The sequence below is a fragment of the Protopterus annectens genome, chromosome 1.part1 (assembly GCF_019279795.1).
Source record: "Protopterus annectens isolate FY-2018-M chromosome 1.part1, PAN1.0, whole genome shotgun sequence".
NCBI lineage: Eukaryota > Metazoa > Chordata > Ceratodontiformes > Protopteridae > Protopterus > Protopterus annectens.
The window spans coordinates 803,386,799-803,406,863 of NC_056726.1; positions in this window are offsets into that span (position 1 = coordinate 803,386,799).

Below are 20,065 nucleotides of genomic sequence, written 5' to 3' on the forward strand. Positions count from 1 at the left end.
TATGTGGGTTTATGTACCATGACCTCATTTTGTGTGAGAGGTGCAGTGTGTGTGCTGACAACCTGTTTGATGTCTGGTTTGATGTTACATGAGAGAAGTGATTAAAATTTCATAGTGTAATTACTTCTCTCACATAGGGTACTTGTTTGTTTTAGGAGTAAGTGGTTGTCAGTATATATGAGGCAATTACTACATTGCGACAGGATGCCCATGTCAATCAGGCTGGCTGGTGAAATTATGGGAAATTGCCTGTCCATTATAGCAGGTTTTTACCATATGTACTATTAAGGAAGGGATTGGGATAGTCTGACCAGTTTTTGTGCTAGGACTAGCAAAGGTGCTTGTTCTATTGAAGGCTATGGATGATAAGTGTAGTAATGCTGCTCAGTGCACCCGTGCACCCGTAGTGCAGTAGGGAACCTTCAAAGAGTTCCACTGACAGATGTCTAGGGCAAATTTGAGTTTCAAGGTGTTTGCATTTATACAGGGCACCCATAATCCTTGTTGTATGGTGCACTGCAATGTGCAAACATGAGGCTTAAATACAGGTAAAATTAAGACACTTTTAAGTTAAATATACCAACAGGAAAGCACACAATCAACCATCCTCCTGCAATCCCTAGCTCAGACAAGGCTAGATCTATGCTCTTCTGCCACAAGGGTGCAGGGGAGCCTTTCTTAATGTAAGATGGCTAGTTTAATGCTCAAGTGTATCAGACCCCATGACTAAAATCTACTAAAGGCAGCACAGTGGCAAAGTGGATTATTTTTTCAATCACAGCAAGAAGTTCCTTGGTTCGATTCTCAGCCGGGGTCCCTTCTGTGTGGAGTCTGCATATCCTCCTTGTGTTCATGTGGGTTTTCTCCAGGTGCTCTAGTTTCTTCCCACATTCCAAAGATATACAATAGGTGGATCAGACACTCTACATTGGCCATAGGTGTGAGTGTGCATATGACTGTGTGGTGAGGAAGAGCTACAGAGGCAAGGCTAGCCTGCTGGTGGTGTAAACCTTGGCTTTAGATGACTGTCACTGTTGAAGTGACACCCTGACCCCATGTGCAAAATGGGAAAAAGGGGTTGTGGATGGATGGATGGATGGATGGATGGATGGATGGATGGATGGATGGATGGATGACTTTAAATCTACTACCTAGGTGGCTTAGGGAGTGTTGGATACTGGCCTAATTCAAGAGCTGTATGAAAATATATCTATTTAACATCTTTGCTAAACATTTTCCATGTATGACTTAAATGCATTTCTTTTTAACATTTACTATTGTCATTTTTATTCTTATGTATTGTGCAAATTTATTATTTGTTTTATTGTTCAAGTATTAATAATCAAGCCCTTTGATAAATGTGAATTTGTATTGTTCGTTATAATAGCCCTCTAGCAAAGACAGTTGTCTCCTTGTCAAGGAGCCAGCCTACTTTTTCAAGCTCATTTCAAAGAGATGACAGTAGCCATGCATATTTTGTTCAGTAGTATCTGAAGAACATTATTCTTCTAAAATGAAGTTAAATTAAAGGGATGAAGGCCACATTCCAGATATGTGAATAGTATCCCATATTGACTTTGCCTATCTTTTAGGTGAAGAATGAAGAACATGGAGTAAAAGGTTAGTTTGCTTCTTGATTTTTTTCCTTTATCCAAGCATTTGCATGTGGAGACTGCATGTGTAAGAGGAAGGTAAGCTGGACCTAAGGTACAGGAAATGAGTCCCCAGGTGTAGAATCAGCAATGGCAGTCATCTAATAGGCAGCACACTTGTCTCTGAAGCTGGAAAATTAGATGACTCTGAATTCTAGTCCCACACCAGTTACTTAGATTAATTTCCCAGGACTTGCACTCCAGTGTGACATAATGGAGTGCTGCATTTCTAAGTGGTTATCTTTTAGAAGGGATGTTAAACCAAGGCTCCATCTGTCTCAGTTAGTAGTAACTCAGGTGGATGAAAAAGATCCCATGGCAGTATCAGAAAATGTAAAGGGGGAATTTGTGTTCATCCTAGCCCAATTTCCCTTAGTGATTATGAATATCATCTTGAGTCTCTCCTGAAATAAACCATATACCTGAGAACTAACCTGGTAAAAAAAATAAATAAATCAAGGTTCGGCATTTTCAGTATGAACATTTTATTGTTTGAGCTGGCAAAAATATCAAGAACACAGACTGGTAATAAACTTAAAATTCTTTCCAGGTTTGAAAATGTAAGGATTCCTTGTGGATCCAAAGAATTTTTCTACTCAGCAAGTTAAATACTCCATTAAAATAACAAACAGGACATGTAGTGGTGTCTTAGATACAATTTGTTTAGACTATGAGCTGAGAAATCATAATTTCAAAAACATTTGGCATACTGAGCAAAAGAAAATTACCAGTCCTGTAGGAAGTTAAAGCATTTTAGCTTGATGCAATTCTTTTTCAGTGCCATTCAGTTTTTATCAATTTAGCAGTGAGGTCTGATCATCACAGAGTTCATTGCTGAAAATTTTCAGTTTGTTTTTATTGACCTTGGAGCTGAGTTTAATTGCTGCAAGCCAATATTCAAGGTTAGTGTATTCAGATTGAAGGTCAGGCTGAATATTAATAATGCTGTCAATGCCCTGATATATGTCACATACTTTATCTGGCAGTGATGCAATTAATTGATGTTTTGATTAAAATCTGTTCCCTTTAAAAAATCATGAAATGTGCAGACTTTTTTCAGCAGCAGTCTGTTATTATTATTATTATTATTATTATTATTATTATTATTATTAATATTATTGTTATTATTTTCATCATGCAGCTCATGGCTACCTTGCGTTTGCAGACATATTGATGTCACCCTCAGAACAGAACATTGATACAGTGCATTGAGCGCAATGGTTATGTACCAATATTCAGAAAAAGACAAATCATTTAAGCAGTATAGTGGTGTGAGACCCAACCTTAACAAATGTTAAGTATTCCCTGCTTAAGTTGTTAAGGTCCGGTGTTAGACTAAGCAGTAAAATCTGCCAGTACTGCCCAGCAAATGACATTGACAGAATAAGAGATTTGATTCTGCCTGCTGGCCATATTAATAAGGTATCCCTTCCTTTTACAAAGTTATAAAGTATCTAGAATAACAGAAAGTGTGTTCACCTGCATTTCCTCTGAAGGATACGAACTCTGAAACTCAAAATTATCCCCCAAATTTTGTATGCCTTGCACGGCATGCGGGATTAGTGCATGAGCTCTAGCAGGCAATATGCCTGCCGTGCAATCCAGGAACAGCCTGCAGGGGCGTGCACGAGCTCCTGCACTAGTCCTGCATGGACTAAGCCCCTGTATGGAAATCACCCCATTTGCAGGAGAAATCCATGCAAATGAGGTGAATTTGTGACCCAGGAAGCTTGCAACTGGCCGTGCAGGACTAGTGCAATCTGCAGAAATATATTTGGTTAGTAACAGGGTACATTTCTGCAAAATCCAAAATGGAGCTGTGACAGCCCTAAATAAAGGCTGCATATCAGTTAGGAAGCATACCAATGGCCAAGTATAAGGCCATTGGCATTGCAGACAGCCAAAAACATTAAAAAAATAATCTATTTTTTTTTAGTTGATCTCGGCTGTTTAAGCCTAGGGCAGTGGTGCGCAAACGGGATCTGGGGGAGAAAATAAAATAAACCATAAAATAAGCATTCTAACTAAAATCACTACACTGCCATGAAAGTCAATGGCAGGCAGAAGACAACATGGCCATTGAGTAGTGGTTGCTAAGGGGGGAGGCTCAGTGTGACACATGTAATTATGTATTAGCGGGCAATCCTATCCAGATGAGAGGAATGATAGTGAATCTCAGTTTTCCCCAGCATGCTACTCAGGTCCCAACAGTGTAAGAGTAGGAATAGCTTGGTGCAAGCCTAGGAGGTAGCTGACATCATGGGTGTGTGTGTCAGGCATACTGCAAGTGGAATGGAGCCCTGTGGCTCAGGTTTGCTCCTAGCTAAGCACAGCTAAGCAAGGGGGTGTGTCTGACTCTGCCTAGCACTCTTTACATTGCCTAAGCGGGTGTGCTCACCGCTCACCGGGTTTTAAAGGTTTAAAAAAAAAGTTAAACCAGGAAATAGCAGCTATGTGCACATTTGAGCACTCTGCGCAGTGCAGCACAGCCCCAGGCTTAAACAGAAAGGCAATGGGAAGGGAAAACAGCAGTAGGAAGGTAATCTAGGAGAACTAGCATAGCCGGCAGGTGAAATGTATCAGAATCAGCCAATTACACAGGCAGCAGACCAGCCCAGCCAAGATTACTACTATAAACTATACAAACACCTTCCCCTCTGTTTTTTCCCACACTCTACACCACCGGTGTAAACAAGCGGGGAACGTTTAACACTCATAACAACAAAATGATAGGGGCTGCAATAGCTATCATACAACAACTTGTTGAAGAGGTTGAGGGTGATGAAGATGTGAATGCTGTCGACCAACCCACAGTGAGGAGATGGAGAAGAGTGTACAGACCTACGGTAACCTACCAGGGGTTATATGAGCTGGAGATAGTAGAGCGCTATAGGGTGGACAGGGACCTCCTACAGCAAACTGTTGAGCTGTGCCGGTCACGCCTGACACAGAAATAACACAGGGGAACCCATCCCAATGGATACCAAGGTATGTGTAGGCCTAAGAATACTGCTGCAGGTACCTTCCAAAGGCCAACTGGGGATATGATGGGGAATCTCACAGGCATCAGCATCCAGGGTACTCCATCAGTTCCTGGATGCCATGTCATCACATGCCGGTGAGCACATATATCTCCCCAACACCCGTGAGGCGTTGGCCAGCAATATGCAACTGTTACACCAAATAGCAGAATACCCTGAGGTAGTGGGTACTATAGACTGCATGCACATATGCATCAAAGCACCACCCAGTGAGCGGGGCAGGGCCTACATCAACCGCAAGGGCTTCCCCTCCATCAACTGCCAGGTCGTGTGCAATGCCCTGGGCATGAAAATGAATGTGTGTGTGCTGGCTACCCTGGAAGCTATCACGATTCCCACATCTGGCATCTGATGCAGCTGTACCAGAGATTTGCCACTGGGGACATCCCTCATGGTCACCTAGTGAGAGATGCTGGATATGCATTGGAGCCGTGGCTGATGACACCCATCAGAAATGCACGCAAACCCGAACAAGAACTCCATAATGAGGCACATGCACAGACCAGAATTATAGTAGAGCAAGGGTTTGGGATGCTCAAGTCATGGTTCCGGTACCTGGACACATCCGGTGGAGCCCTGCAGTACTCACCAGCTACATGTACCCAAATTGTCCTTGTATGTGCCATGCTACACAATATGATCCTGCGGAAACAGCTGCAGCATGTACAGCACGGGGCAAGGCCACACAGCCCCCCCCCCCACCATTGCCAAGGCCTGCACAGGCGCAGAGTGACTCGGAGGAGGAACAACCTGAGCCTACCCCAGTAGGCAGAAGGAGGCGTGCCCAGTATGCCCTGGCCTTGGCAAAGAGGCAATGCATAGCACATACACTGACACAAGAGGGACCCAGGGAATAACACCTCTCTCTGACTCTCACATACAGTAAAAAATGGATGCCAAACATTACACTACCTGTGCCCAACCATGTGTAGGGAGTGTACTATGGGCATCCGACATAGGCAGCCCTGCAGCACCACCCTCAATACTGGGACAGCCACAAGGTAAGTGATTCACAAATGCCAGTCAGGGGGGTTTACATACCCAACAACAGTCACAGCCAGCAGGACAGGTGTCGACAAACACAAATAAAGGCTGTGCTATGGCCTCTGAATGCTGCCTATGGGTAACCTCCCCCACAGGCCTACACAGACAGACCACAGCAGGTCAGGCAGTGGGACGTTAGTTCCGAAGAGTAGGAAGTCAGAAACTAATATGTAGGTAAATCAAAGCAAAGATCTGTAGTGCACTGGTGTGCCACTAGTCAGCATGATAGGTAAGAATACATAATGAAATGAAGTACCTGACATACCAGTACAGTCATAGCAAATGTGTACAATTGTCAGGAGTGCCCCCCCCCCTCCTACGTAGTAATGTAATAACAGTCAGGTGTGCCCCCCAATCCTGTGTAGAAATGTAGAAATAGTCAGGTGTGCCCCGCCATCTTACATAGAAATGTAGTAACAGTCAGGTGTGATTTCCCCAATCCAGTGTAGAAATGTAGAAATAGTCAGGTGTGCCCCCCATATCCAACATAGACATGTAGTAACAGTCAGGTGTGCCCCTCCATCCTATGTAGAAATGTAGTGACAGTCAGGTGTGCCCCTCCGCAATAATGCCAAATGATCAATGGATATCCTACAGAAACAGTATGCTACCTGTAGGTGTACAGCATAAAGGTCTGCACTGCAGTACAAACTACCTGGATTTGATCCACATATTCAATACAGATGGGGCATAATGGGCATGCTCACACACTTAGAGAAATGAAGGCAATGTCAGTAAACAACATACTGAAAGGTCATACTGGACATGCTCACACACTTAAACACATGAAGGCCATGTCTGCAAACACCAGTGGATCAGACATATCTGGCAGTCGCAGATGTTAGTGCAGACACTCCTCAGTATGCACCACTCATGTTTTGCATACACAGTGTATAGGAATACAAACATATATGTCAGGACAACACACTATAATAAGCCAAAGGTAGACGTACAGACATATGTGGAAGAGGGTGACTGTGACAAGGAGCCATCCAGGCCTGTCCTACCCAGTACACAGCCAAAGGGCCACAACCACATGAGATTCAGATGTCACACACTGTAGATACTAGCTACCGGTATCTGTCAGCATTACAGACTATGTGGTGCAAGTGCTAGCTGTGCAACTTGACTGTACAAGGAAGTAGTCATCTAGCAGCTGTATACATGTCCCTGTGAAATATGACCCTGTGTGTGCCCGCATGTGGTGTGTCAACCTCTAGATGAATGGGTTATGGCCCATGCACACACACTGCCCTCCCCATACCCTACTATGAAAAGCCTGCTGAGGTCATCCACTGTGAAATGCACCTTTGGGAGAGTTGTAGCCCAGTAATGTCCGTGGCGTGTCCTATAACTGTGTATTGCTGTAGTGTGATAAACTAGTTAGGTATGAATTCCAATCCCAGACATGGCAACTGTGTCTGTCTGTCTGTCTCTGTGTAGAGAGCAATGCTTTTTAGGATAGTCACACTCCCTACAATTTGAATGCCCTACTTTGTCAAGGTTGCTGATGTCACCCACCTAGAAATACATCTCTGAAAAGGTTGTAGCCCAGTATTCTCTGTAGTGTGTGCCATAACTGCGTACTGAGATAGTGTGATAAAATAGTTAGGTAGGTGCTCTACTCCCAGATCTGGCAACTGTGTGTGTGTCTGTCCCTGTCTGTGTAAAGAGCAATTCCTTTTAGGCTATTCACACTCCCTACAATTCAAATGCCCTACTTTGTCAAGGCTGCTGATGTCATCCACCTAGAAATACACTTCTGGGAAGATTGTAGCCCAGTAATCTCTGTACCACATGCCATAACTGCGTACTGCTATAGTGTGATAAAATAATTAGGTAGGAGTTATAATCCCAGACTTGGCAACTGTGTGTGTGTGTGTGTGTGTGTGTGTGTGTGTGTGTGTGTGTGTGTGTGTGTGTGTGTGTGTGTGGCTGTCCCTGTATGTGTAAGAGAGCAATGGCTACTCACAATCCCTACAATTCGAATGCCCTACTTTGTCAAGGCTGCTGATGTCATCTACCTAGAAATACACCTCTGGGAAGGCTGTAGCCCAGTATTCTGTGTAGTGCATGCCATAACTGCATACTGCTGTAGTGTGATAAAATAGTTAGGCAAGAGTTCTAATCCCAGACTTGGCAACTGTTTGTGTGTGTGTGTGTGTGTGTGTGTGTGTGTGTGTGTGTGTGTGTGTGTGTGTGTGTGTGTGTGTGTGCGTGTGTCTGTCCCTGTATGTGTAGAGAGCAATTCCTTTTAGGCTACTCACACTCCCTATAATTCGAATGCCCTACTTTGTCAAGGCTGCTGATGTCATCCACCTAGAAATACACCTATGGGAAGGATGTAGCCTAGTAATCTCCATAGTGCATGCCATGACTGTGTACTGCTGTAGTGTGTTATAGAACTCTGGTAGGGGTTCTATTCCCATACATAGCAGTTGTGGATGTTTTGTGTGTATTTCTATGTCTGTGTAGGGAGCAATGCATTTTAGGCTAGTCACACTCAGTACAAATCAAATGCCCTACTTTGGCAATTCTGCTGCTGTCATTCACCGTGAAATATACCTTTGGGGAAGAAGTACTCCAGTAATCTCCATGGCGTGTCCTATAATAGTGTAGTGCTGTAGTGTAATATACTAGTTAGGTAGGAGTTCTAATCCCATATGTGACATGTGTGTGTGTTTCTCTGTCTGTGTCTGTGTTTGTCATTCATATCCTGTGGTGCAGTGGTTGTGAGTGTGTAACCACTGGACTCAATGTGGAGTGGGTTTTGCAAACTTCTTATATGATGGGCCAAGTATATATCACAATGTCCACTGTAAAGGGATGACAGTTGCGAAATAGCCGAGAGGCTGGGATGCAACTCCATACCCCTAAATGTGACAACAATGCCAGCTGAACAATGTTAGCACCCCTTGTATTACCCAGGGAACACTCTCAACCCATGTTTCATACACACACACACACTTGACTAGACAATTGCCACTATGTTGGTAGTACCCTGCATATTGCCCACTGATAGTAACCACGGTGTGATTGCAGTGGGCTACAGAGTGCATGGCACCCTGTCCATCAGTCCAATAGGCATGTACATGCAGACAGTGCACCTCCCCCATGTGCCCCACTGGACACCTGCAACACCTGTGGTGCCATCAAATATGACCCACAAATGACATAACATGCCTGAAACACAAACCCTGTATGGGCAGATGCCACTGACACCAGGGAATACTGGTATTATGCTATCAATGTAGGTGCATGGCCAACCTGCTGTCCATTAACAGTTCCTGCCACATGAGGCCAGGACTGGCACATCTGATGATAATGATCTGTGTACACAACATGGGCCAGACATCCCAGGTACAGTTCCCCATATCACTGTACATACATGTGGGGAGGTGTGTACATCCCAGACACTGTCCATATCATGGATTAAGAAACACATACAAGGCAAGCAATGCACAGTGTTGGCCACATGCAATAGTTGCCCAGGTGACTGGATGGTGAATACAATACCCACCTGTGAGGGCAACTCCAGAAACTACACCCTTGAGCAACAATGCAGACTATTGTCATGTGGCCTGATCCCAAGGTATACCCATAATCTAGCCTTGCATAGCCATCTGGCACCATCAACCACAACACACCAGTGAAGCAGTGTACACATGCATGTCACTACTGGCACCTGTGTCTGTGTGTGTGGTGTATGATGCGTATGACTACATTCACATTCACTACAACCCCCACTGGCATACTGAAGCATGCTGTCTGATGTCAGACACCTCCACATACCCTTTGCACATAAAACCTTCGTATGCCCCTGTGGTGCATGTGATACTGCACAGTACTGTGTTGTGGCAATCCCACTAGTGATGAGTTGTATTCCTGGCCTTGCCAAGTGTGGCAATGTGTGTGCGTCCCTGTGAGAGTGTGGATGTGTTGACACTGACACCTGTTCATGCAGGCAGGCACGTGTACTACACCTACCACATAGCTACCATATCCCTGTTGCACATGTCACTCACCATCACATATACTTTCTGAGTGCTCTCCAACATGTAACCTATGTGGCACATCCAATAACTGCATGGACATGTGATAGCACTACATAGTTGTCAGGGGTGTGATACCCTGTACTGGTAGGTGAGTGACACAAACATGCTTAGGTTTTACTCTCCCACCTCTTCCTGTCTTTTCTGTGCCTCTGTCTACCTCTCTTGCTCCCTCTCTGGTGGATGTGGAGACTTACACCTGCTTTGCTTAGGCAGCAGCATGTGTAATTTAAATGATGCTCAGGATCTGCTGATGGCCTCTGCATGAATTGCAGCCCTCCTCTAGCTGGTTGCAAGTTGAACAGCTGTGGTAACATTCCCATAGTCAATTGCATGGAAACACACACCAATATCTAGGAACATCATGTTGGTGTTGGGCCTTTCATTCACTGTCAGCAGGAACTCGATCTGATGTTTGGCAAATAGCATCTCAGATGGATTGGGGTTTACCTCTAACAACATACACTGTGGAAACAGGCCTACACACAGGAGGGGGATGTGCCTGACCAGACTATAGACTGTAAGTGCTGCTAAGCTACAAATTACTACAGCACTCAACTTTCCTCACTTGTCTAGAGGAATACAGGTTTTAGTACTTAATAAATATGCACCTATCCAGGCATGTCTAAGGGTCAGCTCCCGGTGTTTTCTCCTGTCTACCTGATGAATCTGGGCATCTTGGGCAATGCAGCAATTGCCTCATGTACACAAACTACCCTCTCCTCCTACCACCCAACAATACAACCTGTGAGAGATGCACTTATATAGCCAAACTGGAAGCAAAGCTCTATTCACCCAAGACTGGACTAGACAGTCAAGAGGAGAAGGTAAACACTTGCACCACACCACACTCATCACATAGTCCCTCAAAACCTTCACCACCATAACACATACATTGAAACACAAAACACACACCTACATTCATGGAGACTCTCAATAAAAAATCTACCCAAGCAATAGGGACGTCCAAAGGAGAAACGCAAGCAACCTCCACCCCCCAACACAACACAAATGACACATAGCCCAGAAACTCAATGTGCCACTCAACTACAGCCCATAAAGCATAACAACGTACCCAACACTCTAGTAATAGGTGACTCTATAGTCAGGCACACTGATGTTCCACTCACCAGGCTAAACAAGGAGAAAGTTACTGTCAGCAGTCTATCAGGTGCCAGGATCCACCACATAATGCACGCACTCAGGTCACTGCACAACAAGTACAAATATGACTCTATCATTGTCCATGTTGGTGTGAATGACCTGAGATGTACCTCCTTGGACTAAATGAAAAGAGACATGGAGGAGCTGTCCGATCTTGTAGCCCAGGCAGATATGACCCTAGCCCTGAGTAGCATCCTGCCATCACCCAGAATGATGTCACAGTACAAGGACAAAATGATTGACTTCAGCAATTGGCTAAGCTTCTGGTGTCATTCTAAGGGGATCCAGTATCTGTCTGCCTGGGGTGACATGATCAACAAACCACGATGCTTTGCCAGAGATGGCCTGCACCTGTCACCCTTGGGATTACGAATACCGTAATAGGTACAAGCAAGCAAAATCTGAGGGTAATGCTACTTAATGCTAGAAGTCTAAATCTCAAAATGCACTCACTCGAGGGACTCCTTAAAATGGAGAACATTGACATCTCTGCAGTGGCAGAGACCTGGTTCAAGGCTCCAGAGAGCACCCCTGCATTACCAGGCTATAATTCATACCACACCTTTCTGCCACCTAACCTGGACAGAAACATTAAAGGCAGAGGTGTGTCCATATTCATTAAGGATATCCACACCTCCAGGCTAGTTGTTCAGCATAATGCATCCGAGATTATCCAAGTGCAACTAACTCTGGGCAAGACCACAATCCAAATTGTAGCTTGCTACAGATCCCCACCATGCTCCAAGATTCCCACTCCTCATTTCTTGATACACTGGAAAATATTAGGGTACAACCTAACACCCTAATAATGGGTGATTTCAACTACCCCACCATTAACTGGGAAAACGACTTATATACCAAATCTTGTGCTCAATGTTTTCTGGAATTCATAAATTCCAATGCCTTGGATCAACTTATCCACACCTCCATCAGGAGCAGCAATATCCTAGACCTGGTCATCACCAACATGGGTAACCGGTGTTCCACACCAGAGGTTAATTCCTCGTTGGTCAGATTCGACCACAAGCTAATCACCCTAGACATCCACATCCCACCCCCACCCCCATTAGGGAAACCACCGTAAAAAATTTCTCCAAAGCCAACTTCATTCTTCTTAAGGCAGAAGTGGCAAACGTCATGACACCCATGCTGACAGACAATAGAGGTATGACTGCTGAATCCTATACAAATAAGGACTTACACGAGTGCATGGATCATGCAATCCCTAACAGAACCAAGATGCTATCCTCCAAAAAAGGAAGCCAATCTGATGGTCCCCTGCCATAAACAAACTCTACAACAGAAGAAAGAAACTGTTGCAAAAAAAAGAGTAAAATCTCATGATTGGAAGAACTCCATGGTCAGCCTCAGTAAGAAGCTGAGATCCATAATAATATCATCCAAAGCTAGTTATGAAAACAAAATCACCATTGATTCTTAAGACAACCACAAAGCATTCTATAGCTATGTTAAGAATCTCAATGGCAACACTCAGATCTGCTCTGAGTTACAGCACAATGGCACTAAATATACAGAACCAACTGATATTGTCAACATCCTGGCAGATAGGTTCAGTGCTAACTTTACCCCTCTCTCACCCCCTAAAGGGCCCATCTCTATACCGGATGAATGCAAAGTTCCTGTAATCATGGCTGCACATGTAAAAAACACACTCTCCAAAGCCAAGAACACAGCATCCATGGGAGCTGACAACATCCCATGCATTCTACATTAACTACAGAATGAACTGGCACCCCACCTAAGAACCATGTTCAATTATAGCCTCACCTCAGGCTTTGTGCCCACTGAATGGCTCATAGCAATGGTTATCCCACTCCACAAAGGGGGAGCCACCATGGACCCCAGGAACTAATGCCCCATTAGCCTGAAGAGCCTGGTATGCACGGCTATGGAACGTATCATTATGAAACTTATAAACAATGACATAGGTAATCTCCAAACTCTGAACCCTACCCAATTCAGATTTATAAAAGGCAGATCATGTCTCCTAAACCTGATAGACTTATTTGAAGCGGTCACCAAAGCCGTAGATGAAAGTAAGGTGGTTCACACGGCCTATCTAGATCTCACCAAGGCTTTCGACACCATCCGCCTCTCTGGAATTATAGATAAACTCACTAAACTAGGTATAAATCCCTATGTCATAAGATGGGTTACCAACTGGCTCACTGACAGAACCCACACTGTAAAAGTAGCAGACTCTAAATCCAACTTCAGACCAGTGACAAGTGGAGTACCACAGCGTTCAGTCCTAGGTCCTCTCCTGTTTGGTATCTACTTCTCTGAAGTACAGGCTAACACAGAAGACCTTTGGCTAACAAAAAGTTTGCAGATGACTGCAAACTAGGAGTCATAATCAAAACTCCTAACGATGTGGACATCCTACAAAAGGGCCTCACTGAGACAGATTCCTGGTGTCAAAGCCATGGCCTCAAGCTCAATGCCAAAATGTGCATTGTCATTCCTTTTGGTAAAAACTCTGTACCCATGAACTACCACATAGGTGGTAGTCTACTTAACACTGAAAGTTTGATAAGAGACCTTGGGACACAGGTGGGTAGTAGTCTCTCCTTTGATAATCACCACAGTAGTCAGGAAATACTTCTACATGGCACACCTTATCACAAAAGGTTTCTCATCCAGGAAAAAAGAGGTCATTGTTCCCCTCTACTCATCACTCATTAGACCCATTATAGTGTACAATGCCCCTTTTGGTATGTACCTCACAAGTCATCTACAACGACTGGAAATGTCACAGAAATACCTCACAAAGAGGATTACCTGCCTCAAACAGATGCCCTATGCAGACCATCTCAAAAAACTCGAGCTTTACTCTGTCACATATCGCCTACTCAGAGGCAATCTCTGCCTAACATACTAAGCTATGTCAAACCCGGAGCTGTTGGACATGCTCCACTTAAAGAAATCCCAATCCCTCTGAGCCACATACTCTAGAGACATAAACCTTGTCACCACAATAAACAGAACATGCTGGAGGGATAGATTCCTGTCCCAGAGACTACCCATACTCTGGAACAAACTGCCTATCTATATTAAACAAAGCTCCTCATTAGCACTCTTCAAGAAAAATCTTGATGATTGGATAGGAGATAGGAAATTCACCCTGGGGATCACTTCTGTGGCTCTGCTTGACAGGGGCACAGGAAAATAATTTTCTTGGGTGGCAAAAGCCAGGGTACCATTTGGCTAGGCTTATATAGGCCCTAGGGCCAATACCCTAGTACCTACCTACCTACCTATGAAGCCATGAATCTATGAACCTATACTGCATTTGGAGTAAAGTTGGTTTAACACGGTGTGTGTGGATATGGCTGTCCTACATGTTTTTGTACCTGCCATGTCAGTGCTATGTTTATGAGGGAACACCCATCTGTAGGGCCATCTGCAGACTGGCCAGTGTGTGGTGCCCTTTGTTTCAGGTGTTACCCACAAAGCACCTATCTGTGAACTGCAGAGGGTAGTGTGAGGATAGCAGTCTGTAGACAGTGACAGCCATGTGAGTTACTTACTTCCTATCCCTCATAGGACATATGATGCAACAAACCCTGTTACAACAGTAAATGTATGAGGTTATCACAGCAACATGTCAATATTGGCCCTGCATATGTGCCTCCAGCCACAACCTTGTCAACCTTTGTACATATGTCATGCTGTAAGGCGTGCATATGTACTGTACACCATAATTAGTGACATCATATCTGATAACAAGCCAGTGAGATATCAGACTGCTACACATGTAATGTATAGTAGGGGTTATATTTGATGACATAACCTAGACATTCTGTGGTTGTGTGTTTTTGTACTGAGGTCTGTGTACGTATGGTGATTGTCGGCAGTGTGTGTATTGTTAATATGTACCTTGGCCTGTGTACAGACTGTGGTAGATGCCATTATTCTTGGTCCTGTTCTATCTGATGTTACATGCTGCTCTACTGTATGTTACCCTATCGGCTTACATGTTTGTAGGGCCATACACGCACATGTCCCATGCCACAGACAGGCAGCGGACCACACTGTCTAGCGGCCCAGTATATGTAGGGTTAGTGTGTGAGTGGCACATATGAGGTTGGTGTTGAACAGATAGCCCATATACTGTAATACTACACTAGCATGCAATATGTAGCTGTGGAAGTATTCACATTGGTTGTGGTGATGCACTTTCACACAGCTGCATGTTACTCTGTGCTGTGGCATGCCTGAAGAGCCTGCTATATGTGCAGGTACATGTGCATTCCCCCATAGGAATTGTAGGCCAGTGTTGAGTCTGTCTGCCTGCCTGTAGCCTGCAGAGTGCTTTGTTACATGCCTATCAGCTTAGTGTATTTACCCAGTGAGATGTAATGTCCATATACTTGCCAGATATACTGCTGCTGGGCCACCATAACAGTCATGCATGTCAGACAGAGCAGTGGAATGCTGTACAGATGTATGTCAATATCTAGTGGTGGTATGTGGCCATGGCACCTCCTTACCAGTGGTTATTATGTGGCAGGACAGACAGGGATGTGTGAATGCATAATCTATGGTAGCACATGTATACCAGTAGTTACGTGTTATACCCATCTACATGGCTGTTAACATCCACATTGTCAGGATTGGTCCACATGTTTTGCACTAAGGGGTTATGTGTATACCTCTAGACTGTCCACATATATTGGCCATTATCTCTGCTGTATTCCACAGGAGCATTACGTGCTAGCAGTGGTACTGTACTATGATGTCCTTAGGATGTCTGTCAGTGGCCAATGACGTACATGTTAAAAGCAGATGTGACCTCCCACACACACCATGTCTGTGAAGACAATCCCTATTACAGTAGCGATACTCCAGAACTATACCTGTTATACATACCCGACATCCCCTTGCACTATGAAGTTGGGACTACAGAGGCTGAGGTAGGGCTACACTCAATGATCAGGACATATGATGATGATATATGTACATATACTTATCCAGATATCTATATGGACATATGCATTTACATATCGACATACATAGATGGATATGTATATGTACATAAATATACAAATGAACACCCAGATATATACATATACAGAGCAATATATCATCATCATCTTTAGTCTGTTCCCGTTAGTGGATCATGTATATATGTCTACACATATACAGATAAAGATACACATGCACATATATGTATGAACATCTACATATATAGTGACAGTAGTAGGTATATCAGAATAGATATGTATGCACATATAGTTACTGATATCTCCATATATACCAACATAACTAGCCATATCTGTACACATAGGATGTGCATACATATATAGCTATATATACATATACGTATATCTATGTATACATATATGTCTATGGGAGCACTACAGAAACCTGAAAGCCCTAAGTCCTGAAGACCATCGGGGTGAGCTGCCTTAATGTATATGGATTTATATTACCATACAATCCGCCTTGGTTAAATGCAGGCCTACTGCCACCTGACATACAGACTGTTCTGTTTGTCAGTGTGCTTTTGATGGTGTCAGCTGTGCCTTGATATGTAACAGTTGAATCCCATTGTGTCAACTGAGGTCTTTACCCCCTAGGGATTGTCTACAGAGTGTAGATAGAGGCTGCTGTACTATACATCTGCATTACTTAGTGTTGATTGTTTGGTATCCTGTGGCCCAGTCTTTTACTATTGTACTACTTGATGACCTTGGCCTGGACAGCAACATTTGTTGACTTTTCCAGACTACTGTATAACTGTTTCACAGTTGCATTATTCAGTTTATATGGATGTCCATGTCTAAACAGCTATACGACGTAGTATATATATATATATATATATATATATATATATATATATATATATATATGTATATCTGTATCTGCATATATAAGTCTGTGTACATGTATCCTAGGCATGCCCATGTCGTGTCTGGTCCTGGTTATGGGATCTGCAACACTTAGTAATGTATTGCAGGGGTGACATGTTTGGCTATGGGGGGTATACCTATTCGTACAAGACATATATTGTTTGGGGCCTGTCAACCCCATTTATGGTGCATGTGGACATATATGTTTATGTTATTTCCCCATTGTTATACAGATGTATGTCCATATACACATGTATATATATATATATATATATTTGCTGACACACACACACACACACACACACATATATATATATATATATATATATATATATATATATATATATATATATATATATACATATATATATAAAAGCTGCTGTATATATTTATACATATATATGTAGACATATATATCTATAGATTTAGACATTTGCATGTATACATGTTCAGATATATTTCTATATATGTATATATTTCTGTAGATATATATCTACATATATAGATATGGTGTATCTGTTTAGATATTAATATATTTACACACACACATACATCTACATGTTGGATTACTGCGGCGGTGGTGGTGCTGCAGTAGCATTGTCACCTCACAGTAAGACGTTGTCATGCTCGATTCTCAGCTAAAGCGTCTTCTGTGTTGAGACATGCGTGAGTGGGCATACTTTCGTTGAAGGTTGTGCGTCAGAGCTGGCAACTCGGTACGTAAAAATCTACTGCCAATCATTAGCGGACAGGAGTTCCGCTGTGGCGACCCCTAACCGGGAAAAGCCGAAAGATACAACAACATAAATCTACATGTTGGAATACGTTCTCTGTACTATTAAATGACTGGGCTGGATGATATGTTTGTGAATAAATCAGGGTTATGTATATCTGACATGGCTTAGTGGTAAATCACTTTGGCTATGGTGTGCAGGGTCCTGGGTGTGAGCCTTGCAGATATTTATTTTGTTGCTGGGCAGAACAAGGGCCATTGGATACAGAGTGACTAAGGCACTTTTGAGCAGTTGTAAGTGGGTTTGTGCGGGTTTGCGCGGTGGTAAGCACTGCTAACTTCCTGTTACAGTTTCTTATACTCAGTTAGCTTCTGAATTGCTTAACCTGTGTAGGCATTGCTTACCTTCACGCAAACAGGCTTAAACCCACTTACTGCTGCTTAAAAGTGCTTACTCCCGCTTACCCCTGCGCTAATTTCTTTAAAAGAAAAGAAAAAAGGGGTTGATAGGAAAGTGGTGAAAAAAGGGGCACAAAGAGGGAAAGACAGTAGGGAAAATAGCCAGGGATGTGCAGGAAGGGTGTAGGGAAGGTCCATAGCTGCCCATTTCTTCTACAACAACAGTTGTACATATACACTGAATTGGGAGGTAGATTTGGACACTCAAACCCATGGAAGGGGGTGAGGACAACAGTAATACATTGTGTCACCATTAGACCAGATTCCATGTGTCCAGTGGACATGTGTGTGAAATGGACAGCTATGTATGGGGCGAGATTATTTGTGGGAACAGATTGCCCTTTTTTATTCACGTGAGAGTGGGATGTTGGGGAGGGGTAGTAGGTATATTTGGAGAGGTAGGTTGGGTAAGTTAACAGACAAGACAAACAAGACGCATACAGGGGCAGTATATGTCACATGTGGGGGGGTAAACACCTTGATGGGTAGGGGTGCTGGGAAATCGGAAGCCCACAAGCCCCCTAGTGGAAACAGTGGGACTGAGGTCCCCACCCATGGGCAGTCACCACTGCACCTTCACAGCCCCAAAGGTAGCTGTGCTGAGGGCTGAGTTTCAGAGCCAGGCTGACCAGCTAGTCATGACACGCAGCCCTTGAGCTAGCGCAGCAGATCACCAAACTGCTGGCTGATCTCACTATGCACCACAACCCTGCCCTGGCGACGAGTGACAGGTGCCTGTCTTCGCCCGCTCCCGGGGGGGGTGAGCCCCATCCCCTGAGGTGGTTCCAACCAAAGGTGGTGCAGGACCAACAAACAGGGAGGCCCCGGGTTGGGCCCCAGACATGCTGGTGTCTGGTGCCACGGCCAGCTGAGGAGGGACAGGTGGGTCCACTGGGACCGGACTTACCAAGCAAGCTATAGTGTTTAGATTTCATCATCATATGTGGGTTAGTAATAGTCAACACATTCCAGGGTTATGTATAGCAGCATGCATAGATATTCCCATTAACCCAGACACCAGATACGGAACAGTTGCATAGCAAACAGAACACATGCATATATGGGACCACGTGGTAATAAGAACAGCATGCAGGTACATTAATGGCAACATGCCACCAATGTTGGAATAATTCAATATAGCACATGCATGGGAAACATTAAAATATTTATCAAACAATTGGGCATTATCAGAACATAGGTGTCATTACATACCAGTTGGGGTGGGTATGTTGATTATTGTTGGATATATGGTGTGGGGGGGAGAAAAGATGTCAATTAACAACTAGTAAATTCCTGTAGTTCACATTACTTTCCTAGTCAGTGCTGTTATCTGTACCTTACAAGTCTTACTACACTACCCTATAGCCTTAGTTTAGACAGTGGTATGGCTGGTGTCATCATCACACATGAACCGGTTTTACCTGCAGTATACACCTCTTACCTGGTATACCTGTGGAGGGTTTGCTAACACTAACTATTTCTACACATACTTCCAGATTCCAGGTTAATGTTGTGCACATAGCTATCCATCTCTTTCTGCACAGACTCTGGCCATGTGTTGACCACATGCTGGTGTGCCAGGACATCTCTAGAATATTGCCTTCTTCCACCTTTAGTGACCTGACACACACATATGCATGCTTTCCTACACAGTTGTATTATGTAGCACAGTGTGGGTGACAGTGATCAGTGATACTTTATTATTCAGAGAAACTGCAACACTCACAATTCCTTACAATACAAGAGTGAACAGTACCAGTACAGGTTATAATAGTCTTGATTTCTCAGCACAGTGTTCGCATCTGACATACCTGTGGGAGCAATGTTTGTTAGTACTACCTTACTGTTGGCACACAAAGTTCCAGATTACACATTAGTATTATGCACATACATCTCACTCTGTTACTGCACACACTCTGGTCACAGCTTGACAACATGTTAGTGTAGATAGGACATACTTGAAATATTACTCTCCTAACAGTTTTGGGGGTTGCTACAGTGACAGGTATGTACTCATGGATGTTTGACAATCACTTGTATTCCC